This window comes from Argiope bruennichi, chromosome 2 (assembly GCF_947563725.1).
Source record: "Argiope bruennichi chromosome 2, qqArgBrue1.1, whole genome shotgun sequence".
NCBI classification, from domain to species: domain Eukaryota; kingdom Metazoa; phylum Arthropoda; class Arachnida; order Araneae; family Araneidae; genus Argiope; species Argiope bruennichi.
The window spans coordinates 132190941-132211602 of NC_079152.1; the positions used below are offsets into that span (position 1 = coordinate 132190941).

Consider the following 20662-nt stretch of genomic DNA (forward strand, 5'->3'; position numbering starts at 1 on the left):
CAAAAAACTTTTTTCGAGATACTTTTTTCGACCATGGAATCCTGATTCGTTAAAAGTGCGGCGTATAGTACTTACCGAGATCGAAATTCTCTGTTTGAGGAGTTCTGATTGAACTGCCGGGGCACTCAATTTTGAATTTTTCTTAATCAATCTTACGAGTAAACGTCTGTACTTACTGCTGAGTATTTTTGGGTGTCCACTTCGTGGAATATTTTCAACAGTATTGCGTTGGCAATGCCTATCTATAACACTCTGCACTGTAGATCGTGGTCTTCCAATAGCAAGTGATATCTTTCTTAAAGAATTACAGTTATTATGTAGATTCATCATCAGTTTTCTTTCAGCAAGAGAAGTTTCTTTTCCCTTCCAGTCATCTCAACTTAAAGCTGTATGATTAACAACAAACAATGCTAGTTTTAAAGCTAGCAAACATAAGAATGAAACAGATAACGCGGTAAAAGTAAGAATAACATAATATATCGCCAAATATATTCCCACAAACGATATTTGGCACACAAATTGTCTTAATTTTATTATTTTACAACTTGAAATGTGAATGTACGAATACTTTTGAAGCACGAGGTTTAGTGGTGAGATTCAAATTCTCACTCTATCGTAGAAACTCTTTATGACCAAATTAAAAAATTTCCTCTTAAAAATTCAAATCATTCATGCAACAACTTGAAAGACATTAAGATTTTTTTTAAAGTTCTATTAATTTTTGCGCAATTTCAAATTTTATTCACTTTTGAAGTTAGTAATTTAAGTGTACGAATACTTTTGACTGCCACTGTACATGTGAGAGGAAATATGAAAAGAGGAGATATTTACATCTATACTTTTAATAAAGCTCAATGTGTGTGTGTGTGTTGGCGCTCTACAGGCCAGACCATTCAACCTACAGCTACCAAATTTGGCATGTGTATACCTTGGATGCCGGGAATGTGCACCTGGGGGTTATTTTTTCGAATTTTTAATTAGAATTTTATTTATTTAAAAATTAAGCGAAATTTTGGCGTGTTTCTGCTATAACTTCCGAAAATATTACCGCACAAAAAATATTTTTACATGAAGCTAAAGATAAAAAATTTATCTTTTAAATGATACCAATGTTTTAAACTTAAAATTAAATTTCTATTTTTAATGAATTTTTAAATAAATATTTTAACTATATTTTTCAACAATTTTTTTCGTACAAAATAAAAATAAAATTTAAGCTGCACTAGCACGTTTCGCATTCATGGGAAAAAATTAGCTTTTTCAAAGTGTTGCCATCACATTGATTAAAGCTCCAATTAAAAATAAATTAAATCTTTTTGGAAATGAAATATGCAAAAATATAATTTTCGGCACGTGTCTGTAGGAAATGAAACAAATATGAAATATTATTTTTTCTAAAAAATAAATTCAAGAAAAATTATTTTATGATCTTTTACACTCTCTATATTATTAATCCAATGAATCAGTTTTATTTTAAGGCAAGTTTTGTTTAATATGAACAGGATATCCATTCAAATCAGGGCCACATAGGTAATTTGTAAACCTTTAGTAAGACACAGACCTGCTAAAATGGTCTAAATGGAAAATGATTATATTTTATGTAACTTCATCCAATAAATGCTCTAATAAATAACAAATTTTTGATTTTACATAAAGCTTCTGCTGCGGAAATCACGAATAATTTTACACTAATAACACTAATATTTTAAATAAAAAGAGTTAATTTCCAATCAACTAAATCAATCACTTAAACTGACTGATTTATGAAAATTTGAATATTACTATTCGATAAAAAAAGGATAATTTTAGATTTTCCATCGATCGTTTCAAAGAAAATACGCCAATCAGCGCGCAGGTTTTTCAAGTTTAATTGGCCTAAGACTATGAAATTGTTGAGTTTTTCTAAATTTTTAACATTCAAAACTTCATAAATAAGTCTTAGTTGATCGTGTCAAATAGAAACATTCATTCATTTATTTAAAATTTGGTGTGTCCAGAATATTTTACAGAATCTGATACTTTACTGCATTAAATTTAGACTTCATGATTTTTGAAATATATTTATAGGCCGGAACAAAATATTTTTATTGATATTTTTGAATCCTTTTGAAAGCAAAACTAAAACCTGAATTTTATGCTGAATCTGAGAAATTTTTGTTGAATTATTGTTTGAGACATTTCATAAATTATTAAAAATATTTTGTAGTTCACATAAGACTTAAATACCGAGCGATTCTGTTTGCAATACTCATATTCAATAATAATAATAATAAATAAATAACAATAAAGATGATAAATCTAATAAAACGCTTAAAAAATATCTTATATTAATTGCAATTTCATCATTTCCACTTTAAATTAAAGTTGAAGTTTTACCGGAAATGACAACAAATTAGCAAAATATATATAGTAAATTGAACGAAACAATTTAAACAACAGTATAAGTTTGGTATGACTATCAAAATTTGAAGATTAAAAATGTTTTGTTTGAGAAGCTATTAAGAGACAAGTTACTTAAAATATTTAATTGAAAATTGTAACGAGCGTTAATACTGGTGAACCGGCTGGTCGCCAAAGGCGGCTAGTTTAACAATAAAGTTAACAAATTATTCGCGTATTTTGGAGATGTAAAACTGCGGATAACGCTTAACATTGTCAGAAAATGTTACTAATTCATAATAAAATACTTTAAAGCAATTTTTATTAACTATAAAGAGGTCATAAACATTAAATTATGAGGAATAAATAAACGATTCCAGTTATTACAATTTCGTAATTAATTTTTTATAAAGTAATAAAAACTTTTATGTTAAAATACTTCTTTTGTTATCTGTTATTGAATTTTTTGATAACATTTTGAGATAACCTTTTTAACATTTAATGATATATAAAATTGCCATTTAACGATATTATATATAAGTTTTTTTTGCCACTTGAACTAAATATGTAAGCAATCAATAAGCAATTTTGTGTTTAGATAAAAAAAAAAAAAGTATGATCAATAATAAATTATTATAATGTCTTATCTCTGGAGATTGTAGTAATTTTTCAGAAAGCAATAGCAGAAATCGGTGAGTAAAATTACCAGATTGTAATAAATAAAATAATAACATGAGTAGTTTGCTAATTTATTTATTAGATAAAGGAATACAGAAAATGACAAAAAGTAGTATAAATGGTTTATGTCTGAAATACTATACATGTGAATATCTAAAAGAATAATTAAAATGTAACTTATAAAAGAAAATTTAAGTTCAATGTCATATGTATGCAAGAATTGTATTAATTATTATTTCAGCATGATATTCTCTTATTATAGTATCAAAGTTTTCATCTAAAAGCTGTATCTTTATTTTAATAATGTATGTTTGAAATCAATTCATATTTCTAATTTTCTAACAGATGAATATAGAATTCTTATTTTTACAACAAAATTGCGAGAATCTTAACATTGGGATTAACACTGGATTAACAATCTCAATTTGCTCTATGGCTTTAGAAAACTTTTCGTCCTGGTATCAGTCTTGAGAATATCTAAAAGAATGATTAAATCGATAAATCAAATTGTAAAGATGTTTTTAGCATTCTTAATGGCTAATTATCAGTTTCACTTAGGAAAAAGATGCGATTGCCTCATAAATAAGAGCCCTTAACAAATCAATAATTCCCCTATTAGAATAAGGAGCAGCTATTCTTTATAACTCCTCTAAATATTCATTAAATTCACATGTCAAAAGTTCCTAAACTCCTTTAAATCTACAAAGTTAAAAAAAAAATGTTGAAGAGTGACGCAAAAGAATTAGTTAAAGATAAACGCAAAAAAGACTGTACACACCTGCAATACGACTTAAAATTCCTATTATATTATTCGACTTAATATGCTTATTTTATACTTCAACAATGTCTATTAAATCTGGAATTTCCAGCTTATCTGTATAAATCTGCATGTCATGTTAAAGTGTGATTTTATGATTAAGATCGGCACTCCAATATTTTTAGAATTCATTTCCTCGATTTTGAAGCTGTATTGATAATCCCATAGTTAAACCTTGACTTGGAAAATACAGTCACGTATTCATACATCGTCAAATGGGAGAAGGAAGAAGCCTTCGTTGACTAGATGCGAGCAGTAAGCATTCATATGACTGAAATTGCCGGTAACTTAATAGTAGCTCCTTATATGCAATTTAAGAATTAAATATTTAAATTACATTATTTTGCATACATAAATAACTTACGTTTTCGTACATTTGAATTACATGAATTTTCATATATCAAAAATTCAACATAAATAACAAAAAAAAAAAAAAAAATCTTCGCTCAAACTCGAATGGTCGATCTTACGATCAGAACCCAAAGACAAATCCACTAGCCCAAGGCGGTAAGCGCAGATTTCATCAAAATGAGACGTTGCTATGCGACAACGCCACCCTGTCATACGGCAGATTTCCTTCTGGAAAGTGTTATGGCAATTGTGTACTTCGAATTATTTTTCTTAGGAGAATTATCATTTTTCATTGTCTTCCTGTAAGTCTGGTTTCAGTGATAATAGTAAAATATCTCCATTTTACGTATTCGTATTACATGAGCAATGTCTTTCTATTTTCGACTTTTCGATGAACATTCAAAGACTTTTTTGTCTTATAGGTAACATTGGAAAGTTGCTTTAATATTTGGTAGGATTCGAAATTCTTTTTGAGGAGCTTTTCTGGTAATCTTTCTTAAAGCATGGCATAAAGATCCATACCAAATCAGTAGGCATATACTTTATTAGACGATGTTTAGTAACATAAATCATGGTAGAGCTTTTGTAATAACTTAGAGAGTATAGTAATCAGTACATACAACGATGCACTGGTTTCCACCTAGAGATTTAAGAAATCTTTTAAGTAGATACATATTCAGCACGATGAAAAGGGCTTTTATTGGAGACATGGGCCACATGGTTTTTGGATAACAGACTTTCTTTTTTGGTATTCTTTACAGTGCATTATTGTAGCAACGTACACTTCAACAGAGGCCAGGCCTATAAAATATTTTTCGTAATCTATGGTAAGTCATTGAAAATTGCAAGTGAGTGGCTGTTGCTGCGCCATGAAAGTGTCAGAGAGTATCTAATCGTAAATGTTTAGGAATAATTGGCAACTACCTTTTACCTGAAGGATCAAAGTTTTTCTTGCTCATAATCCCCTCGATTATCTCAAAGTCTGATTTACCAGACTTTTTGACTTTTACCATGATGGGATGGTGGCAGATATCTCGAAATCTTTACAATGATCAATGTAGTCCTAGGTCGATGACTGAGTTAAAAGCACTTATTCCTTCAGATATGGTACCGTCTTCAATGGGGTTTCCAGAGAGCCTATCGGTATCTTGAGATTTCTTTCCACTTTTGCACGAAATAGTGATGTCATATTTTTGGAATCTTAAAGTCCATATCACCAATCTTCTCGATGGATCCATTAAATTAACTAGCTAGCCCAATGAATGAGATCCTTGACAATCGAAAATGATTTTCCAAACAAATAAGGACGAAACTTTATGATGCCCATACTGCGGCAAAACACTCTTTTTGAGTAGTGGAATAGTTTTTCCTCAACATTTGATAGAATTCTAGATATACGATGAAACTTTTTCAGCTTGTTCTTGTCGTTCGATTAATACGGTACCAATTCCTTAGCCACTTTCATTTGTGTATTGTTCAGTGGGAGTCTTTTCGTCAAATAAACTGAATATGGGTTTGGAAATAAGAACCGTTTTGAATCTTTTGTGGTTCCTCGTCGCTGTTGAGTACACACAAACTTAGAATTTGGTCTTTAATAAAATTTGAAGTGCCTGAATCCGTTGACAAAAAACCTAATTAAAGCGATGGTAGTTAGAACAAAATACAAGAAAGCTTTTAACATCGTGCGGTTAGGGAAATCCTGAGCCACATTTATTTTATCTCGATCTGGTTTTACGCCATCAGCTGATACTGAATGACCAAGAATCTTGATTTTCCTGGAACCAAATAGGCACTTTTGAGGATTTAAAATATGTCTAGCTTCTTAAATACACCGTAATTCCCAGTAAAAACTCTCGAGGTGTCCAGGGACTCTGGGAGAATACCACTATGTTATTTATCTATGTAACGTAGACCTATCTGTCACTTAAAGTTATGCAAATTATTCATAATTTGCTCAGATGTTACTAGAGCACGTTACATAAGCCGAGAGGCATGACTTTGAATTCATAAAAAAGCTTTATTTGTGACAAAAGCTTCCGAAATACTGTGCTTCACTCAGGCAATCTAGCGTACGGTTTTAATACTGGTAGAAGGAATTTTAGAAAAAGAAAGAAAACATAGGTGTTTCTTTGTTTTATTAGAGAGTGCAAATATCAAAAAAAAATAATTTGTAATTTATAATATAACAGTGTATAAAGAATCACAAAAAAGTAAGAAACATCTTATTTATTTAAATCCCAAAAAAACGTAAATATCGCTATTCTGTCTGTGGTACTATTACAATTTTTTTAAATGTGATCTTAAAAATCATAATGCATCCATTGTACTATCATTAAGCCTGGAATATAATTTTGCGCTAAAATTACCAGCTGCCGAAAACGCTCTTTCGCCATCTACGCTAGTTGGTGGTACTGTTAGCAATGCGCAATATACTTTTTCCAAGTATTTACCTCTAAACCCCTCATCTTCAAATAAATCGATTTCTCGTCGGATGGTATTGGATATAGCTGATTTCTGTATTATATTTTGGTTTGTTGAATTTTTTTTATTTATCGCTAATTCTTATTTTTGTTCAAGAGACAATTCCTTTTCACTATCGACATTAGTGTCATCATAATTTTCGATTACTGTACTGCATTCTTCTAATGTTGATAGGTTTGTAGGTAAAAAAATTTAAGAAATTTAATATAAACTTGATCAGATTTGAATTGGTTAATCTCTTTTCTTCTTTCCCATTTTCATTTTTAAAATCATTATAATTATGTAAATACCGTAAGACATTCTGTATTACTAATTATCTGCAATGTTAAAGTCTTATAAAACCGCGAGTCTTCATTGTTAAATCTAATTATCTCTTCCTTTCATCTTTCCTCTCATCCCTATTTTGTCGAATTAAACCCATCCTAACGCATCGTCAAAAGCGCTGAGGGCTTTACAATCCGTTGTCAAACAGTATTTTATCACTTATCTTGATTGTGCGATGCAACTTTGTATTCACAGTCTAATTAATTTCGCCCGTTAGGGAGACATAAAAATAAAAACGTATACTATTTTGCTATGTTGGCGGTCCCTGAACATATAATGCAGACAATTTAAAAAATTTCTAGTAAATACCGAAAAATCGGTATTTAATCTTGTGAATACCTGTATTACAAAATTGTACAAATGGCTCAAAATACCGGTATTCGGTATCCCGGTATACCGGTTTTGCAATCCCTAATGGTCATAAATGACAAGACACTCTCATATGTATAGCGGAAAAAAAATAATTTTATGTGGCGGAAATCAGGATCAAAGAATGACGAGAAATTCTGGAAATGGCTCATCTTTTTGCGTCTCGCCCCTTAGCGAGGTAGAATCGTTGAAAAGTGGTAATGACGGGATACTGAAATGAAGGGTACCTACGGTTGCTTCAATATATAATATTTCATTTTTACTTTTTCATAAGTGTATAAGAAATATCGTAATCGCCCAAAAAACACTTTTTGGTATTTTATCTGTCTGTCAGTCAGTCTATCTGTGAACGCGATATATCAAAACCACTTTCAGAATACGGATGAAATTTTGTATATGGAATTGCGATCCATTCGTGAATTGCCATCAAATTATTAATAAAATCATTCTCAGGAAATCTGTCTGCCTAGCTGTTTGATTATGGAAGAACTGCAAAACGCGAAGAACCATATACATATAATTTGGTACACAGATTTAGCTTCTAAAATATAGGGTTGTGTCATATTTTGAAACCAAATCTGTCAAGTGGTTAATCATCTGCCCTCCCGCTATTTCGAATGCATATAAAGGCGATCATTAATGAAAGCAATGACTTGAATTAATGAGTTTTGACATGTTTATTGTGACTACAGCTATAGTACTGTGACAAACTGTGGCGTGAATCGTTCTGCAAAATGGCGTCCAAAACCCATATCCTCAAGACAGATTATATAAAAATGCTAAATTCACGCTAAATATCTGTATTTTGTAACTATCTCTCATTAAAACCATGCAGGATATTTGCAGCTGACCCAAGATTCATAATTTTATCCGGGGGGAAAAAGGAAAAGTAACTGAAGGGCATACGAGAATGACCATTTCCGCTGAGGGTTGAAAATAATCATATAGACTGACTACTCCGGAAGGCGCACGGAAAAACTTGAATAACCGAACCGCCGAGACAGCAACACTGGCGGGAACTGTGGTTGAGTTCAAAGGACAATCACAGACCACGGTACAACCCTTTCCTAAGGAAGTATGTCCTGTCATCAGTGGGAGATAGCCACCCTCACCCTTTCACCCTCAAGGATGGCGTTCCTCAAGAATGGCGAGAACCAACCACCATAACAGAAACTTCTCAACCTCAATTACGAAGTGCTCCCCCTCTCCCCGAGAGTCAGGGTTGAAAGGTATTTAAAAAAACAATAATTTAGAAGATAAGGAATCTATCTTTGTCGTTCCAGTTTGCAGAAGGAAATTTTTTCAGTGACTTATCTCATGCAATATAGAAGAGGGATTAGAACTTTATTAATTATTAAGTTACATATGTAATTGAAAAGTGACAAACATATATTCAAACCTAATCCATTTAGACCCAACTGTACTGACTGTATGCGCCCTTTTTAACTCTTAAATTTTATTATGATCATAAATTGATTTAGATAGATTCGACAAAAAATTATTTACATTTTGGAAGTTTGAATTATTTTACTTCAAATAATTACTCCCACTCTATCAAGCAGGGTTGAAGCTTTATGACTATTTTTATCCTCAAATAGTTTTTGTACTTCGTATTAGAAATTTATCCATCAGTGTTAGTTTAGTTATATTAACATCTCGTTTGAAATCAGCACTATGGCTATTTTCGAACTGACCTCGTCATTTCGAGTCACTGTCAGATGACGAGGACGACACCTGCGTTGGTATCCCCCTCTTCAAACTTCCACACCACACTAGTGGGAGGACGCTTGGTCCTGACGGATTTAATGTGCACCCGACCAGCTTACAGGACGGTTCTTCGGTGAAATCAGGTCTCGAATTGAAATCCTCCGGTTTTGACAAGATTTCATCAACGTATCACTATTTTTTCGGTATACACATTCCAATATTCGTCACATGTAGTTATCATTCCGGACTCGGAGGGGGAGGGTGGGGTAATTAGAGAAGATGGAACCAAAATCTCATTCTCAATTTGACCAATTTAAACAAGCGAATCAAATTTCATATTAATCGGTTTATATGTTGTGTGCATTTAAATCATTAGCGTTCTCTGAAGATTTGAATCTAAAGTACCATCAGTCAGCTAATGGGATACTATTGACGTAATTTTAGCTGTAGTTATGGTTAATGAAGCTGGTTAATATACGAAAGATACATAACATGCATCTGTGACTTTTACCTTTAGAGTTTTTCAAACGGTATTGTTGTCTCTTATGGCACTTGCCACGGACAAGCCCGCTGTTCGTTGACAGCCGATTTAAGCCTGAGGGGGAGTGCCGCTTGTTTTTAGCGTAGAACCGCCAATTATGGCCAAGAGTACGACTTGACTACACACACGTCTCAACCCTTTTTACGGGGCAGACTTCATTCATGCATTTCATTCACTCATCCACAAATCGTAACTCAGACCTGAATCAGAGAACGATCACCCCTGATACAGTACCCCCCGATGGTATTACTCTCGACATGGAGGACTTTGTAATCACGATAGATTTATACGTGCGTCAGCCACCAAGCACGCGGGGAATCTTCGGCCGGCTGGGCTCGAACTCGCTGCCTAAGGGACGCGAATCCAAAACTCAACTAACCAGGCTATCCTGGCCTTTCAAACGGTATTATAGACATGAAGATATTGTTTCAAAAGTCATGTTCAACAGAGAGGATTATTTGAAAAGTTAACATACCACACATTTTAGGTATTAAAATTATGAAGATATGAAGCAAGGAAAAATACCTGATTTAAAAGAGTATATCATCTCTTACTCTACATTTGTAGACTAAGTTCTGCAAATACTATTTACTGTGTACTTTTATGTGCTTTAAATTTACTCGAGCAGGCCACCGCGTGGGTATTAGGCGCCCTAGTTCAAATTGAAATTTGGCGCCCCTTTATGGGGTTCCGTTGCACTCTGCTGCAAAATAAATGTGAAATACTCTTTTAAAGTATTCAAAATTTGACTTTCGAACTGAAAAGCTTTAAAATTATAATATTAAAATACGTTTGTCTTATTGTTTCTTATTATTTCAGAAATTTTAAAAACAAAATAATGATAAAACATTTGTAAAGTAAAATATAAAATAAGAAAATATATTCAAATATTGATTATCCTATCTTTAGCAGCTACAAACGCTCGTATCAATACCGTTATGTTTAATTTAACCGAAATTTCGCTCTCTATGGATATAATTGAGAGGTCTGATAATCTCTTCTGCGCCATGGTAGATCGCATGTAGTTTTTTTTATAATTTTAAGTTTTGAAAAACTTTGTTCTCCAGTAGCTATCGAAACTGGCAGGGTTAAAGAAATCCGTAAAGCTATTGTAATACTTGGAATATCGGTAAGATTGTTTTCATAAATATAATTTAAAACATCAATAGGTGATATATCCTCTTTGGTAAAACATCGAAAAGACTTTATTTCTTCGAACAAATTTAATCCATCAATGTCCTTTTCATTAACATTTTTAGTATCCGTTAATTATTGTTGTAATTCTTTACAATGTTTTAAAATTTCTTTGTCACTCCAGTTTTTTAAATTAAATATATAGTGTACTACCTTGAAGTAATTGTAATGTTCTTTTAATTGACCGAATCTTTCAGTAATTGAAGAAATGTCTAATATTATATTATAAAATTCAACCTTAAATTTTTGTCTTGGATTGTTGATTGGTTCGTCGGTTTGTTCATCTTGAAATAATTTTTTTAAAACCTGTTTCGACTTTGTGGAAAATCAGTATCCATCCCCAAATCATCAGCAACTATTCTTGCATTGGCAATTGCATGTTCATACGCTTCATCTGATCTACGATTATTTAGTTCTGATATAAGATTTTGTAAATTGTCAGTCACGATTTGTAAATCACATTTAGAATTTTGCATTATTTTATTTATCACATTTAATAAATTTAAAATATTGTGCCAGATGTCAAATTTTTTGCTTGAGTTCTTGATTCAATGTCTCTTGTTTGATCTTCTTGAATATTTATTAACGCTCTCAAAATTCTATTCAAATCGTTTTTCAACGCTTTTAAAGCTTGAATTCTACTTCCCCGTCTGGTGTTGGAGAGTGGCTTTAAAGTTAGATTTTCAACATACTGTTGCAAAATGCACCAACTTTTAACGGATGAAGAAACGTAGTTGTAAAGCTCCTGCATTACTCCGAAGAAATTAATTGTTTCGAAGGAAATTTTAGCTACATCATTTACAACTAAATTTAGAGAATGGGCACAGCAGGGGATATAGAGTGCCCTCGAATTATTTTCAATAATTTTTTGTTGCGATCCTTTATACTTTCTTCTCATATTAGCACAATTATCGTAAGATTGGCCTCGTAAATCTGATAAATTTAGTTCTAACGATTTTAAATGTCCATTTATGAATTCAAGCAGACCCTGTTCAGTAGTGTCGTCGACAGATTGAAATCCTAAAAAATGTTCTTCAATTTGGGCTTTATTGGTTTCCTCGTTCTTAAAAACAAATCGAATTACAACAGTCAACTGTTCGTTATGACTGACATCAGGTATGGTATCCAGAATTAGTGAGTAATATTTTGACGATTTATTCATATGTAATAAATGCTTTTTAATTCCTTCTGAAATAATTCTTATAATTTCCTTCTGAATTTTCTCCCCTAAATAATGAGCAATGTTCTTCTTTTGAGATGTTTGAATTTTGTGGAGATGTGCAGCAATTATTGGATCAAATTTTGCTATGCTTTCAACCAAATTCAAAAAATTTCCATTATTACTATGATACAACTCTTTCAAGAACCTCTAAATGCAAGGAATTGCCGGGCTAAATATTGAATAAAATAAATAAGCCGTTCAATAACCGACTGCCAGTAAACCTTTTCTGTATCATAAAGTCTTTGTGGAGCTGCATCCATGGTACATAAATTCCTCAAAGTCCTTTTGAGTTCACTGCATTTTGAACTATGTTTAAGATGAGATGCACTGCTTTCATGTGTTTTCAAACTGTGAGTTAAATGTGCCCAATCCTTACGTCCATCCTTAATAAGCTGTGAATGCTTCTCACTATATAGTTTACAAGGGAAGCAAAAAACTGCATTTCGGGAATTTGAATATACTAAATAATTTCTAAATACTTTTTCTCCATTCAGTAATGTTCTATAATAGAACGATTCTGAAAACTTTCTGCCAGAATTATCTCTCGGAAAATGTTTGGTTATCAAGAGGGGAGGGCCTTTTGATAATCTCTAATTTTTATAGAAATTGTATCAGGCCAGGTACCTGGATCGTTTAATTCAAAGTCAAAATCTCCCTCAGAACCTCACCTACTGTGTACGGGTGTCCCAATCCCGAGGTTCCTAGGGATCTTTACTCCCTCTCAGTTCACTCTCCTCTACGCCTTTTGCTTTCTGCTGTGTTTCTTCCTTCCCCCGGCAGCAACGTGTTGGCCGTGTGTGGCGACCCATTAGACAGGTGGTGCATTGTTGGTCCCCGGTGCATCAATTCGGCTAGTACCCTAACCATTTGGTTAGTCTGCTTGGGATCAAGCAAAAGGGTCATTGTCTGGAGCTTGGCGTTAAGGGGGGTAAACGTTCCTGGATGTGATTCTGACGGTATAGTATAGCACTAAGGTAAGTGTTGAGGCTGGGAATTCGAGAGCCAGTAACTGCCTACCCTTGTTAGGCTCCGTGGTGGGCAGTGCCGTCGGGGTCCGAATTACACTTGTTTCTTTGCATGGAACCTTTTGAAAACTTTTCTGGTGTGAAAGTTATGGAATTGGAAAGTTATAATACAGACTGCTTAAGTAAATTTGTAAGATATTTAATTCTGACACCAACTGATAAATCTAGAAATTTGTTTTCGTTTTCTCCTTTCGCTATACATAAAGGGATTACTGGTATTGGAGGAGAACCAAAATTTGTTAAAAAGCTAAAATCTGGTAATTTCTTCATAGAAACTTTGTTATCATCTCAAACAAAATCATTTCTCAACGCAAAAACCCTGCTTGATTTTCCCATCTCTGTTACTCCTCATAAAAGTTTGAATTCTGTTCGTGGAGTAATATCTGAACCTGACTTGTTAAATACATCAGATTCTGATATCCTTGAGGGTTTCTCTGACCAAGGCGTAATTCATGTTCGCCACATTACAGTTAAAAAAAAGTACAGAGTTTCAGCCTACTATTCATATAATTTTAACTTTCAACAAAACTCAACTACCGAAATCAATTAAGGCTGGATACTTTCATTGTCGTGTCCGCCCTTTCATACCAAATCCAATTATATCCTACAAGTGCCAACGGTTTGGACATTTGAGGACTGCCTGTCGAGGAAATATGGTATGTGCTAGATGTGCGTCAGTTGGTCATTCTATTACTGATTGTCAATTAGAGCCTAAGTGTACGAATTGTGCACAGACTCATGAATCCAGCTCAAAATACTGTCAGACTTGGAAACAAGAAAAAGAAATTCAGAAACTGAAAGCACTGAAGAACATATCCTACACCGAAGCACGTAAATGGTGTCTGCCAACAGCTGTTTCATCCTTTGCAAAAATAGTTCAACAAAAGAAAACTATTGACACTGTAGAAAAATTTACACAGACAGATTCAGATATTACTTATGTATCACTTAAAAAATCTGTTTCAACACTAATTGATGATAAGATATGCAACGTAACACAACCTCTGAAAAAGAAAAAAGCCCAACAGGATATCAGTATTCATTCTAATGGGAATTTAGCAAACCTTAACAATGTAGATTTTCATACACATTTTACAGCCACAAATGAAGATAACGTACAAGAGATCATGCAATCAACAGCTTCTTATAAATCATTGTCAGAATCAATGTTGACAGATAATTTGCTTCCTGATGTTCAAGATACAGCAGAATCCGAGGATTATATTGATTACGATCCATTAGAATCTATAGACGAAGATTTTATAGATGATCACCATCGACGGCAGCCGATTACTAGTCGAACAGTTGCTAATTCAAAATTCTATCTTACTCTTAAATCGACGTTTATGAAAAAGCGAAGAAGGAAAAAAAAAGCTGATATTTAGTTCAGAATTTACTATTATTTTCATACATTGACATTTGTGAAGTGAACTTTTTTTGTTTCTTGTTGGCTTTTATGATGATGTTTTTTAATATTTGTACCATGCATCTTACATTCCTAAACATTTAAAAAAATTTCATTATTTTATCATAGAAACAATCTTGTATTTGCTTATATATCTGATTTAAAATTATCACTTTTATGTATCGTACCCTTTATTTCAACTACACCATACGTTTGGCGCAGTATAATCAAAAATGGTTTTTGCGCCAATAATCCCACATTCACACTTAAAGTGAAAATCTTCGTTGTGAGATATTACGTTATTACCAGGCGAATTTTCAATGTCAACATCTAAGTTTTCAATTGGTACAATCATGGTTTTTTCTTGATCACATTCTGATGAATTTACATTTTGAGATAAATTTTTATTATGAAATTCCAAACCAGATGTTGATGTTGATGGTCTTGGTTCAATTGCTTGTCCATCTAATCCTATTGTGTTTCTGAGATATTTATTTAGAAATCCCGCCAGTTTCTGATTAGCCTCCTCTCGTTGCAATTTCCTTTTTCTATTTTATGTTCCAGACTTCTTCTTCTTTTTTTTGAGAACATGTTTCTAAAAAAATATTTATTGCACTAACTAAAAAAATTTTAATTTTCATTCCATATACAAAATGCATCAAGTGTTTTTCTCTCAATGTACTATTTGAAAGTCGAAAGCCCATTTATGACATTTGCTACTAAATAAAGATTCAGATAAATAAACTAATATAACTAAAAATTTAGAAACATTTTTTTTTTTTTTTTTGCGAAAAATTTATTTCTGAGAATTTAGAGTGAACTTTTTTCTTCTTCCTGCTGATTCAAAATATTTAAGTAAATTAAACCAATATTAATACAAATTACTAAAAAGCATTTGTTATAAGCAATTGAAATATTGAAAACATCCCAGGTACATAATAATTAAATAATTATAAACTTTTAATGAAAAAGAGCTATAATCATTAGTAATTTTTTAGAATTTTTTTCGATTATTTGGAAATTGTAATTGTATATCAGAAATAGATAAATCAAATTCTGCGCAATGAAGAATAAGATTAATCTGGGTTTTATAAAGATAAATAAAAAGTTACTTTTTGAATTATTTTGTTAATTTGAAAGATAAAAGTTTTTCTTAATGAATTGTTCCTTTTTATGAATCTTTACTGCTATGAAAATAATACTAATAATATATTTAGATTATTCACTTACCTCTAAATAAAAATCCTATTTTTTGGAGCAATTATAAAAAAACAATTAACAATTAATCACAGCAAACGATTAATCATAGTACTTTGATTGCGAAGCAATTCACAGAATGTACGCACTTTATGAGCAGCGATTACGTATATGATTAAAAATAAGGGTTATTCCCTGTTAATTCAAGGGCACACACGCACGGTGGTGTCGCCACCATCATTTCAAAAAAAAAAGCAAACTAAACAACGACGTTGAGCAGCAACAGCCTCACAGCACATAAAGAATAAATATATGCCGATGCAAAACATTTCCAAATCCTGTTGTTACATGTTACAAATTCTTAGATTTTTAATACGTTCTGTGTAGTAGCGCACGGAACTTCACACGGAACGTATTTCCATTGTTCGTATCGGCAATCAAGTTTTGTTTTACACAAACGAAAACAACCCGCAGAAACAAAAACAAAAGTAAAATAAAATTAAAATATAAAATTAAAATAAAATCTCATTTTATTGCTTAGAAAATATAAAACATAAAAAATTGCAAGCGTATAATTGACAACTTTCATTTAAGTAACATTAAATTAAAAAAAACTATAAGTACTATAAATTTCGGCGCACCCCGGTTCAGGGGCCTTTGTGCGGTGAACAATTTTGCTACCCTCATGCGGCGGCCGTGTGCTCGAGCAATCCTTTGTAATAGATTGATTCAACTGAAATCAGCTTTTCAAATTTCATCAAATATCCGATGAAATTCGATTCCCCCCCCTATTAATAGTAAAAAGTAAGGATAGATATGACTTTAATGATGATAAATAGTTTAAATTATTATGCGCATATTAAAGGATTTCATATAGCTAAGGAATTTTTACAAGAGTAAAATTAATATTGTTCTTATACGGGCCAATATTTAATATACATGTAATGCAACTTTTAAACAGGAGCTGAGAACAGTTCTTTTTTGTCCGACCAATGTCATTAAAAAATAAGCTCAAATGATATTACCCCATAAAGTGGGTAATTCCATCCACTGAATGGGGGCATTCCCTGCATGCGATATTTGGCTTGCATTTTGTGAATAAAGAAGGAAAATATTGCTTTTTTGAAACTTTTATATTTAGAAATAAATATATAAAACATAGCACCATTTTTTAGTCTAAACTTTAGTGTATTATTAAAAGAATGAACCAATTAAAACGTTTAAAAATTTAAAATAAAGAAATTAAGATAACATGTAATTTCAAATTATGTAAAATGACGAATAGTATTGGAACAATAGATAATAATAAAAGAATGTTGAATATAACCTTAGGTATGATTTAATGTTCCAATTTTTAATCTGTAACGAACAATTTTAATAACTGTTTTTAGTTCCTGTAGCCTCCCAGATACCTTATTAGTACTTCGATTATAACGTCGAGGCATCTATAAAATAAACAAGGTATCTATCATCAGATAAAATATTTTTACTGCATGGTAAAACCGCGCACTTAATTTGATATTGAATAATAATGTGCACCCTAGTCAGAATGCGGTGCCTAGAAATGCCTAGTCAGAATACCTCAGACAGAATCAATTCATTCGCCAAGCCAATTAAATTCGCTAAAATGATAAAAAAAATAGCCTATTCTGTTGAAAAAAGCTGGGATTTAAAACATTTGCAGACGGAAGTTGTTATTAATAACTACAAAAGGAATTTTACCTTAACTACTGAAGAGACGGTATTATAAGAGAAACATTTATTGCTTTCAGTATCTTAAACTGGTCTAATTAAAACGAGAAATTACAAGAGGCAAATTATTATTCTAATTCATATCTATTCAATCATGTATGCAAATGATTCGAAACTAATTCCGCGTTTCTTATATCAAAAACAGCTGCGCATAGAATTACCATAAAATTACCTTAATATGCCATAATTAGAACATGGAATTTTCATAATATTACCATATTCTACCATAATTAGAACATGGAGTTTTCATAATATTACCATATTCTACCATAATTAGAACATGGAATTACCACATTTTATTTGTACGAAAACGTTTGTATCTTGGAAATTAAAGAGAACAGCTAATAATTTATTAAATACATGATCAAACATATCTGACTTCAGTATTTGAAAGAGAATAGTAAAGAGCAGGTTTCAGCTACTAAAAGCGCAGACAGATAGCCATTCAAATTTTAAAAAAATGAAAAATGAAAAATTTTTCAGAGATATTTAATTCAATAATCTGGATGACATACACATGCGATATTCAAAACTCAATACCAGTAAGATTCCAAACAATGAAATGCTATCAGAAAGCACTAATGGAAATCTCAAGAGAACAGCAACGAAAACAACAAAAGGGGCCACTTAAATTTAAGCCTTTTTTTACCAAATTATTTTACCATCAAGTTTTCAATGTTATTTTTTTCATCATCAGCTGTGTTTTGTAGGGAATAAAACCAGGAAAGACGAAAATACTTTTATAAAATATATTGATTGATTTAATAATTAAAGATTTATAATGTTTATATTTCCTACCTGTTGTCGGAGTTATGCTGTTTGTATTCTTTTGAATTATACCAGAAAAGAATAGCCATATTGCGAAGATAACAGCATCATTTAAAAAACTAAAGTTTGCCATGATTTAAGTACCATCGGCATATAAAGGGTTAAACAGGAATAGCATTACAGCAATGTTTTGAAATTCTTCAGTTCTACAATTATTTTCCTAGACATTTTAAGAAAACTCATCTATTGTTGGATTTTGATATCATTGGATTATCGCATATAGTCCTTAATTTAACTCAATATATCAGTGAATAGTGAAAATTCTCCGTCGGGTAAGTAGACAAAAGGTAAGCAGGTATGGTATATAACTATATTTCAAATTCTACAAGGCTGCAACTGTTATTCTTCTAGACATTTTAAGAAAACGGATCGATTCTTGGATTTTTGCCATCATTACAGTAACCATATAGTCCTTAATTTGTTTCATCATAACAGTTAATAGTTAAATTTTCTGAAGTCCAAAGGCCTGTGCTTAGTAATCAGTGACATATTAATTGAGACTATTTTTAAATTGTTAATTTAAATTAAATATTTTTAAAAAAACTTTTATATTTATAATGATTTTTTATGCTAAAAAGTAAATCATATTTCAAATATTTGGAGATTAAATATTCATCAGATAAAAATGAGTATTACAATAATTAATCATGCACTCGAAAATCATTAATTCCTAATTGTAAATTGTTAATTTAATGTAAATAATTTAGAAGAAAAAATTAATAACAAGAAGGACTGAAACTTTAACTCAGGGATCAAAACCTGCACCTCGACAACTGCTCAACGCTCAACTATACACAACATTTTTTCCCCTCATAACCCATTCTTTACCTTTTAAGAACAATGTCGTCAGGTAAATACCATATTTGCTGAACAATTTCATAAGTGAAAATTATATCATAAATCCAACCAGCTGGTTATGAATCACTTCCTTGAGTCATTGAATATAACATTCAAACATTTCTTCTGCAAGATGAACAAGACTAATACCAAATGATTTGTCATCACTTGAAAATGAAATCAACTTTTATTTCCATTCATTTAGACGTCACTATTTTAAACGTTATAGACACAATTACTTTAAACGTTATAGACACAATTACTTTAAACAAATATAAAAAAACAAATGTAATTTCCTAATTTAAATGCATCGAAAATTAACATGAAATCGCTTGCAATTCTTTTTAGAAAAAAGGCAATGATATACTTACCTGTGAATAAAACAGCTGGAGACGCCGTAACCTAGAATAAAACACAATGAGTTGATTTTACTTTTATATGCAGATTTACATGAGATGACATGATGAAAAAGGGGAACACGATCCACTGTGCACTAATATGTTTGAACAGGCTTTCCCACTTAGAATAAATTTCGTACCTGAAATAATAAAATAATATATACGCTTTAATAATTCATATTGAAGTCACGTTTCTGCTTTTAAGAATTAATCAGAATTATGTTGGAGAATTATGAATCATTTCTTATTTCATTCTACGTAGTGTCCGCTCTAGTGTAGTGGAAGGATGTCGTAGAAACTTGATACTTAGGTTGTATGGATCATGGGAAAGAAAAATCTGCAATAAAAAAAAATTAGTTCAAATTCCAACAGCCAGGTGAGAAGACGGCGCATGAAAAACAAACAAACAAACAAAAAAACACAATTTGGAACTTAAAAACTTTATTTAATTACAATATATGTTCAATGCGCATTCCATTTACGTCAAGCACATGTTCAAAGCGTGTTTTGGCGTGTTCAACAATGGCACGAAAGATTTCTCGATCAATTGTAGCAACATGAAGTGTTATGCTTGCTTTCAATTCATTCAAAATCCGTATGCTTCCTCCATAGACACGATTTTTCAGGAATCCCCACAACCAGAAATCACAGGGATTCAAGTCCGGAGAACGCGGAGGCCAGGCAGTTCGAAAACTTCTTGAAATTACCCGTTGATCTTCAAAGTCGGCACGAAGCAATGCCGTCGCTGATCGAGCAATGTGAGGCGGTGCAACATCTTGCATGAAGACAGTAGTCCCTAAACATTCTCGTTCTTGTAACGCAGGAATGACTTGTTGCTGAAGGTCGCGGTAACGGGCTCCCTTAACGGAACACCTTTGAGGGCCATAAGGAGTGTTCTCCTCAAAAAAGAAAAAAAAAAAAAGGGACCAAGAGTGAAATTAGCAGTAAAACCACACCATACAGTAATGTAATCAGGATGTAGAGGCTGTTCATGCACATCATTAGGACTTGCAGTACTCCATATGCGACAGTTCTGAGTATTAACTGCTCCGTCTAAGGTAAAATAAGCCTCGTCCGACCACAAAATGTTCCAAGACCATGAATTGTCAACGGCTTTCTGGCTAAAAAAATTCTAGCAAATTGATTTCGTTTCTCCG

At 32.0% G+C, this 20662-nt stretch overlaps 1 protein-coding gene across 1 annotated transcript in view; it reads right to left on the minus strand.

The window, feature by feature from the left end:
* The window catches only part of LOC129961729 (elongation of very long chain fatty acids protein 4-like), a 66470-nt gene extending 46939 nt beyond the window's left edge, over positions 1–19531 (minus strand). Inside the window, exon 1 of the mRNA XM_056075277.1 lies at positions 19479–19531. The gene's annotated coding sequence lies outside the window, so the exon portion shown is untranslated. The remainder of the gene's footprint in view (positions 1–19478) is intronic.
* Between the last annotated feature and the right edge of the window lie 1131 nt (positions 19532–20662).